The sequence below is a fragment of the Punica granatum genome, chromosome 1, assembly GCF_007655135.1.
Source record: "Punica granatum isolate Tunisia-2019 chromosome 1, ASM765513v2, whole genome shotgun sequence".
Taxonomy (NCBI): domain Eukaryota; kingdom Viridiplantae; phylum Streptophyta; class Magnoliopsida; order Myrtales; family Lythraceae; genus Punica; species Punica granatum.
The window spans coordinates 20,360,011-20,368,699 of NC_045127.1; positions in this window are offsets into that span (position 1 = coordinate 20,360,011).

Below are 8,689 nucleotides of genomic sequence, written 5' to 3' on the forward strand. Positions count from 1 at the left end.
GAGCCTGCTCGCTCATGCCTCTTGCAACCTTGCCGGGTCTGCTCACCCGTGCGAGTTTACTTTTATGCTTCGCAATTTCGCCGAGCCTGCTCGCTCCTGTCTTTTGCAAGCTTCCCGCGTCCGCTCACCTGTGCGAGTTTACTTTTCTGCTTCGCATGGTTGTCGAGCCTACTCGCTCGTGCCTCTTGCAACCTTGCCGGGTCTGCTCACCCGTGCGAATTTACTTTTCTGCTTCGCAAGTTCATTGACCATGCTCGCTCTTGCCTCTTGCAACCTTGCCAGGTCTGCTCAACCGTGCGAGTTTACTTTTCTGCTTCGCAATTGGCCGACCATGCTCGCTCCTGCCTCTTGCAACCTTGCCGGGTCTGCTCACCCGTGCGAGTTAACTATTCTGCTTCGCAAGTTCGTCGAGCCTGCTCGCTCGTGCCTCTTGCAATCTTGACGGGTCTGCTCACCCGTGCGAGTTTACTTTTCTGCTTCGCAAGTTCGTCGAGCTTGCTCCCTAGTGCCTCTTGCAACCTTGCCGGTCTGCTCACCAGTGCGAGTTTACTTTTGTGCTTCACTAGTTCGCCGAGCATGCTCGCTCTTGCCTCTTGCAACCTTGCCGGGTCTGCTCACCCGTGCGAGTTTACTTTTCTGCTTAGCATGTTCGCCGAGCCTCCTCGCTCGTGCCTCTTGCAACCTTGCCGGGTCTGCTCACCTGTGCGAGTTTACTTTTCTTTTTGGCATGGTCGTCGAGCCTGCTCGCTCGTGCCTCTTGTAACCTTGCCTGGTCTGCTCACCCGTGCGAGTTTACTTTTCTGCTTCGCAATTTCGCCGAGCCTGCTCGCTCCTGCCTCTTGCAAGCTTCCCGGGTCTGCTCACCGGTGCGAGTTTACTTTTCTGCTTCGCATGTTCGCCGAGCCTGCTCGCTCGTGATTCTTGCAACCTTGCCGGGTCTGCTCACCCGTGCGAGTTTACTTTTCTGCATCGCAAGTTGACCGACCATGCTCGCTCTTGCCTCTTGCAACCTTGTCGTGTCTGCTCACCCGTGCGAGTTAACTTTTGTGCTTCGCAAGTTCGCCGAGCCTTCACGCTCGTGCCGCTTGCAACCTTGCCGAGTCTGCTCAACCGTGCGAGTTTACTTTTCTGCTTCGCAAGTTGGCCGACCATGCTCGCTCCTGCCTCTTGCAACCTTGCCGGGTCTGCTTACCTGTGCGAGTTAACTTTTCTGCTTCGCAAGTTCGTCCAGCCTGCTCGCTCGTGCCTCTTGCAACCTTGACGGGTCTACTCACCCGTGCGAGTTTATTTTTCTGCTTCGCAAGTTCGTCGAGCTTGCTCACTTGTGCCTCCTGCAACCTTGCCCGGTCTGCTCACCCGTGCGAGTTTACTTTTGTGCTTCACTAGTTCGCCGAGCCTGCTCGCTCCTGCCTCTTGCAACCTTGATGGGTCTGCTCACCCGTACGAGTTTACTTTTCTGGTTCGCAAGTTCGCCCAGCCTGCTCGCATCTGCATCTTGCAACCTTGCCGGGACTGCTCACCCGTGCGAATTTACTTTTCTGCTGCGCATGTTCGCCGAGTCTACTCGCTCGTGCCTCTTGCAACCTTGCCGGGTCTGCTCACCCGTGCGAGTTTACTTTTATGCTTCGCAATTTCGCCGAGCCTGCTCGCTCCTGCATTTTGCAAGCTTCCCGGGTCTGCTCACCTGTGCGAGTTTACTTTTCTGCTTCGCATGGTCGTCGAGCCTGCTCGCTCGTGCCTCTTGCAACCTTGCCGGGTCTGCTCACCCGTGCGAATTTACTTTTCTGCTTCGCAAGTTCATTGACCATGCTCGCTCTTGCCTCTTGCAACCTTGCCAGGTCTGCTCAACCGTGCGAGTTTACTTTTCTGCTTCGCAAGTTGGCCGACCATGCTCGCTCCTGCCTCTTGCAACCTTGCCGGGTCTGCTCACCCGTGCGAGTTAACTATTCTGCTTCGCAAGTTCGTCGAGCCTGCTCGCTCGTGCCTCTTGCAACCTTGACGGGTCTGCTCACCCGTGCGAGTTTACTTTTCTGCTTCGCAAGTTCGTCGAGCATGCTCACTAGTGCCTCTTGCAACCTTGCCCGGTCTGCTCACCAGTGCGAGTTTACTTTTGTGCTTCCCTAGTTCGCCGAGCATGCTCGCTCTTGCCTCTTGCAACCTTGATGGGTCTGCTCACCCGTGCGAGTTTACTTTTCTGGTTCGCAAGTTCGCCGAGCCTGCTCGCTCCTACATCTTGCAACCTTGCCGGGTCTGCTCACCCGTGCGAGTTTACTTTTCTGCTTTGCATGTTCGCCGAGCCTACTCGCTCGTGCCTCTTGCAACCTTACCGGGTCTGCTCACCTGTGCGAGTTTACTTTTCTGCTTCGCAATTTCGCCGAGCCTGCTCGCTCCTGCCTCTTGCAAGCTTCCCGGGTCTGCTCACCGGTGCGAGTTTACTTTTCTGCTTCGCATGGTCGTCGAGCCTGCGAGCTCGTGCCACTTGCAAGCTTGCCGGGTCTGTTTACCCGTGCGAGTTTACTTTTCTGCTTCGCATGTTCGACGAGCCTGCTCGCTCGTGCCTCTTGCAACCTTGCCGGGTCTGCTCACCCGTGCGGGTTTACTTTTGTGCTTCGCAAGTTCGCCGAGCCTGCACGCTCGTGCCGCTTGCAACCTTGCCGGGTCTGCTCAACCGTGCGAGTTTACTTTTCTGCTTCGCAAGTTGGCCGACCATGCTCGCTCCTGCCTCTTGCAACCTTGCCGGGTCTGCTCACCCGTGCGAGTTAACTTTTCTGCTTCTCGAGTTCGTCCAGCCTGCTCGCTCGTGCCTCTTGCAACCTTGACGGGTCTACTCACCCGTGCGAGTTTATTTTTCTGCTTCGCAAGTTCGTCGAGCTTGCTCACTTGTGCCTCCCGCAACCTTGCCCGGTCTGCTCACCCGTGCGAGTTTACTTTTGTGCTTCACTAGTTCGCCGAGCCTGCTCGCTCCTGCCACTTGCAACCTTGATGGGTCTGCTCACCCGTACGAGTTTACTTTTCTGGTTCGCAAGTTCGCCCAGCCTGCTCGCATCTGCATCTTGCAACCTTGCCGGGACTGCTCACCCGTGCGAATTTACTTTTCTGCTGCGCATGTTCGCCGAGTCTACTCGCTCGTGCCTCTTGCAACCTTGCCGGGTCTGCTCACCCGTGCGAGTTTACTTTTATGCTTCGCAATTTCGCCGAGCCTGCTCGCTCCTGCATTTTGCAAGCTTCCCGGGTCTGCTCACCTGTGCGAGTTTACTTTTCTGCTTCGCATGGTCGTCGAGCCTGCTCGCTCGTGCCTCTTGCAACCTTGCCGGGTCTGCTCACCCGTGCGAATTTACTTTTCTGCTTCGCAAGTTCATTGACCATGCTCGCTCTTGCCTCTTGCAACCTTGCCAGGTCTGCTCAACCGTGCGAGTTTACTTTTCTGCTTCGCAAGTTGGCCGACCATGCTCGCTCCTGCCTCTTGCAACCTTGCCGGGTCTGCTCACCCGTGCGAGAGTTAACTATTCTGCTTCGCAAGTTCGTCGAGCCTGCTCGCTCGTGCCTCTTGCAACCTTGACGGGTCTGCTCACCCGTGCGAGTTTACTTTTCTGCTTCGCAAGTTCGTCGAGCTTGCTCACTAGTGCCTCTTGCAACCTTGCCCGGTCTGCTCACCAGTGCGAGTTTACTGTTGTGCTTCCCTAGTTCGCCGAGCATGCTCGCTCTTGCCTCTTGCAACCTTGATGGGTCTGCTCACCCGTGCGAGTTTACTTTTCTGGTTCGCAAGTTCGCCGAGCCTGCTCGCTCCTACATCTTGCAACCTTGCCGGGTCTGCTCACCCGTGCGAGTTTACTTTTCTGCTTTGCATGTTCGCCGAGCCTACTCGCTCGTGCCTCTTGCAACCTTACCGGGTCTGCTCACCTGTGCGAGTTTACTTTTCTGCTTCGCAATTTCGCCGAGCCTGCTCGCTCCTGCTTCTTGCAAGCTTCCCGGGTCTGCTCACCGGTGCGAGTTTACTTTTCTGCTTCGCATGGTCGTCGAGCCTGCGAGCTCGTGCCACTTGCAAGCTTGCCGGGTCTGCTTACCCGTGCGAGTTTACTTTTCTGCTTCGCATGTTCGACGAGCCTGCTCGCTCGTGCCTCTTGCAACCTTGCCGGGTCTGCTCATTCGTGCGGGTTTACTTTTGGCTTCGCAAGTTCGCCGAGCCTGCACGCTCGTGCCGCTTGCAACCTTCCGGGTCTGCTCAACCGTGCGAGTTTACTTTTCTGCTTCGCAAGTTGGCCGACCATGCTCGCTCGTGCCTCTTGCAACCTTGCCGGGTCTGCTCACCCGTGCGAGTTACTTTTCTGCTTCTCGAGTTCGTCCAGCCTGCTCGCTCGTGCCTCTTGCAACCTTGACGGGTCTACTCACCCGTGCGAGTTTATTTTCTGCTTCGCAAGTTCGTCGAGCTTGCTCACTCGTGCCTCCTGCAACCTTACCCGGTCTGCTCACCGTGCGAGTTACTTTTGTGCTTCACTAGTTCGCCGAGCCTGCTCGCTCCTGCCTCTTGCAACTTGATGGGTCTGCTCACCCGTGCGAGTTTACTTTTCTGGTTCGCAAGTTCGCCCAGCCTGCTCGCACCTGCATCTTGCAACCTTGCCGGGACTGCTCACCCGTGCGGATTTACTTTTCTGCTTCGCATGTTCGCCGGGCCTGCTCGCTCATGCCACTTGCAACCTTGCCGGGTCTGCTCACCCGTGCGAGTTTACTTTTCTGCTTCGCAATTTCGCCGAGCCTGCTCGCTCCTGTCTTTCGCAAGCTTCCCGCGTCTGCTCACCTGTGCGAGTTTACTTTTCTGCTTCGCATGGTCGTCGAGTCTGCCCGCTCGTGCCTCTTGCAACCTTGCCGGGTCTGCTCACCCGTGCGAATTTACTTTTCTGCTTCGCAAGTTCATTGACCATGCTCGCTCTTGCCTCTTGCAACCTTGCCAGGTCTGCTCAACCGTGCGAGTTTACTTTTCTGCTTCGCAAGTTGGCCGACCATGCTCGCTCCTGCCTCTTGCAACCTTGCCGGGTCTGCTCACCCGTGCGAGTTAACTATTCTGCTTCGCAAGTTCGTCGAGCCTGCTCGCTCGTGCCTCTTGCAACCTTGACGGGTCTGCTCACCCGTGCGAGTTTACTTTTCTGCTTCGCAAGTTCGGCGAGCTTGCTCGCTCGTGCCTCTTGCAACCTTGCCCGGTCTGCTCACCAGTGCGAGTTTACTTTTGTGCTTCACTAGTTCGCCGAGCATGCTCGCTCTTGCCTCTTGCAACCTTGATGGGTCTGCTCACCGTGCGAGTTTACTTTTTGGTTCGCAAGTTCGCCGAGCCTGCTCGCCCTGCATCTTGCAACCTTGCCGGGTCTGCTCACCGTGCGAGTTTACTTTCTGGTTTGCATGTTCGCCGAGCCTCCTCGCTCGTGCCTCTTGCAACCTCGCCGGTCTGCTAACCGTGCGGAGTTTACTTTTCTTTTTGGCATGGTCGTCGAGCCTGCTCGCTCGTGCCTCTTGTAACCTTGCCGGGTCTGCTCACCCGTGCGAGTTTACTTTTCTGCTTCGCAATTTCGCCGAGCCTGCTCGCTCCTGCCTCTTGCAAGCTTCCCGGGTCTGCTCACCGGTGCGAGTTTACTTTTCTGCTTCGCATGGTCGTCGAGCCTGCGAGCTCGTGCCACTTGCAAGCTTGCCGGGTCTGCTTACCCGTGCGAGTTTACGTTTCTGCTTCGCATGTTCGACGAGCCTGCTCGCTCGTGCCTCTTGCAACCTTGCCGGGTCTGCTCACTCGTGCGAGTTTACTTTTCTGGTTGGCAAGTTCGCCCAGCCTGCTCGCTCTACCTCTTGCACAACTATGCCTGGTCTGCTCACCCGTGCGCGTTTACTTTTCTGCTTCGCATGTTCGACGAGCCTGCTCGCTCGTGCCTCGTGCAACCTTGCCGGGCTGCTCACCCGTGCGGGTTTACTTTTGTGCTTCGCAAGTTCGCCGAGCCTGCACGCTCGTGCCGCTTGCAACCTTGCGGGTCTGCTCAACCGTGCGAGTTTACTTTTCTGCTTCGCAAGTTGGCCGACCATGCTCGCTCCTGCCTCTTGCAACCTTGCCGGGTTGCTCACCCGTGCGAGTTAACTTTTCTGCTTCTCAAGTTCGTCCAGCCTGCTCGCTCGTGCCTCTTGCAACCTTGACGGGTCTCCTCACCCGTGCGAGTTTATTTTTCTGCTTCGCAAGTTCGTCGAGCTTGCTCACTCGTGCCTCCTGCAACCTTACCCGGTCTGCTCACCCGTGCGAGTTTACTTTTGTGCTTCACTAGTTCGCCGAGCCTGCTCGCTCCTGCCTCTTGCAACCTTGATGGGTCTGCTCACCCGTGCGAGTTTACTTTTCTGGTTCGCAAGTTCGCCCAGCCTACTCGCACCTGCATCTTGCAACCTTGCCGGGACTGCTCACCCGTGCGGATTTACTTTTCTGCTTCGCATGTTCGCCGAGCCTGCTCGCTCATGCCTCTTGCAACCTTGCCGGGTCTGCTCACCCGTGCGAGTATACTTTTCTGCTTCGCATGGTCGTCGAGCCTGCTCGCTCGTGCCTCTTGCAACCTTGCCGGGTCTGCTCACCCGTGCGAATTTACTTTTCTGCTTCGCAAGTTCATTGACCATGCTCGCTCTTGCCTCTTGCAACCTTGCCAGATCTGCTCAACCGTGCGAGTTTACTTTTCTGCTTCGCAAGTTGGCCGACCATGCTCGCTCCTGTCTTTTGCAAGCTTCCCGCGTCTGCTCACCCGTGCGAGTTAACTATTCTGCTTCGCAAGTTCGTCGAGCCTGCTCGCTCGTGCCTCTTGCAACCTTGACGGGTCTGCTCACCCGTGCGAGTTTACTTTTCTGCTTCGCAATTTCGCCGAGCCTGCTCGCTCCTGCCTATTGCAAGCTTCCCGCGTCTGCTCACCCGTGCGAGTTAACTATTCTGCTTCGCAAGTTCGTCGAGCCTGCTCCCTCGTGCCTCTTGCAACCTTGACGGGTCTGCTCACCCGTGCGAGTTTACTTTTCTGCTTCGCAAGTTCGTCGAGCTTGCTCACTCGTGCCTCTTGCAACCTTGCCCGGTCTTCTCACCAGTGCGAGTTTACTTTTGTTCTTCACTAGTTCGCCGAGCATGCTCGCTCTTGCCTCTTGCAACCTTGAAGGGTCTGCTCACCCGTGCGAGTTTACTTTTCTGGTTCGCAAGTTCGCCGAGCCTGCTCGCTCCTACATCTTGCAACCTTGCCGGGTCTGCTCACCCGTGCGAGTTTACTTTTCTGCTTTGCATGTTCGCCGAGCCTACTCGCTCGTGCCTCTTGCAACCTTGCCGGGTCTGCTCACCCGTGCGAGTTTACTTTTCTTTTTGGAATGGTCGTCGAGCCTGCTCGCTCGTGCCTCTTGTAACCTTGCCGGGTCTGCTCACCCATGCGAGTTTACTTTTCTGCTTCGCAATTTCGCCGAGCCTGCTCGCTCCTGCCTCTTGCAAGCTTCCCGGGTCTGCTTACCCGTGCGAGTTTACTTTTCTGCTTCGCATGTTCGACGAGCCTGCTCGCTCGTGCCTCTTGCAACCTTGCTGGGTCTGCTCACCCGTGCGAGTTTACTTTTCTGGTTCGCAAGTTCGCCCAGCCTGCTCGCTCCTACCTCTTGCAACTATGCCTGGTCTGCTCACCCGTGCGGGTTTACTTTTGTGCTTCGCAAGTTCGCCGAGCCTGCACGCTCGTGCGCTTGCAACCTTGCCGGGTCTGCTCAACCGTGCGAGTTTACTTTTCTGCTTCGCAAGTTGGCCGACCATGCTCGCTCCTGCCTCTTGCAATCTTGCCGGGACTGCTCACCTGTGCGAATTTACTTTTCTGCTTCTCATGTTCGCCGAGCCTACTCGCTCGTGCCTCTTGCAACCTTGCCGGGTCTGCTCACCCGTGCGAGTTTACTTTTCTGCTTCGCAATTTCGCCGAGCCTGCTCGCTCCTGCATTTTGCAAGCTTCCAGGGTCTGCTCACCGGTGCGAGTTTACTTTTCTGCTTCGCATGGTCGTCGAGCCTGCTCGCTCGTGCCTCTTGCAACCTTGCCGGGTCTGCTCACCCGTGCGAATTTACTTTTCTGCTTCGCAAGTTCATTGACCATGCTCGCTCTTGCCTCTTGCAACCTTGCCAGGTCTGCTCAACCGTGCGAGTTTACTTTTCTGCTTCGCAAGTTGGCCGACCATGCTCGCTCCTGCCTCTTGCAACCTTGCCGGGTTCTGCTCACCCGTGCGAGTTAACTATTCTGCTTCGCAAGTTCGTCGAGCCTGCTCGCTCGTGCCTCTTGCAACCTTGACGGTCTGCTCACCCGTGCGAGTTTACTTTTCTTCTTCGCAAGTTCGTCGAGCTTGCTCCCTCGTGCCTCTTGCAACCTTGCCGGTTGCTCACCAGTGCGAGTTTACTTTGTCCTTCACTAGTTCGCCGAGCATGCTCGCTCTTGCTTCTTGCAACCTTGATGGGTCTGCTCACCCGTGCGAGTTTAATTTTCTGGTTCGCAAGTTCGCCGAGCCTGCTCACTCCTGCATCTTGCAACCTTGCCGGGTCTGCTCACCCGTGCGAGTTTACTTTTCTGCTTCGCATGTTCGACGAGCCTGCTCGCTCGTGCCTCTTGCAACCTTGCCGGGTCTGCTCACCCATGCGAGTTTACTTTTCTGGTTCGCAAGTTCGCCCAGCTTGCTCGCTCCT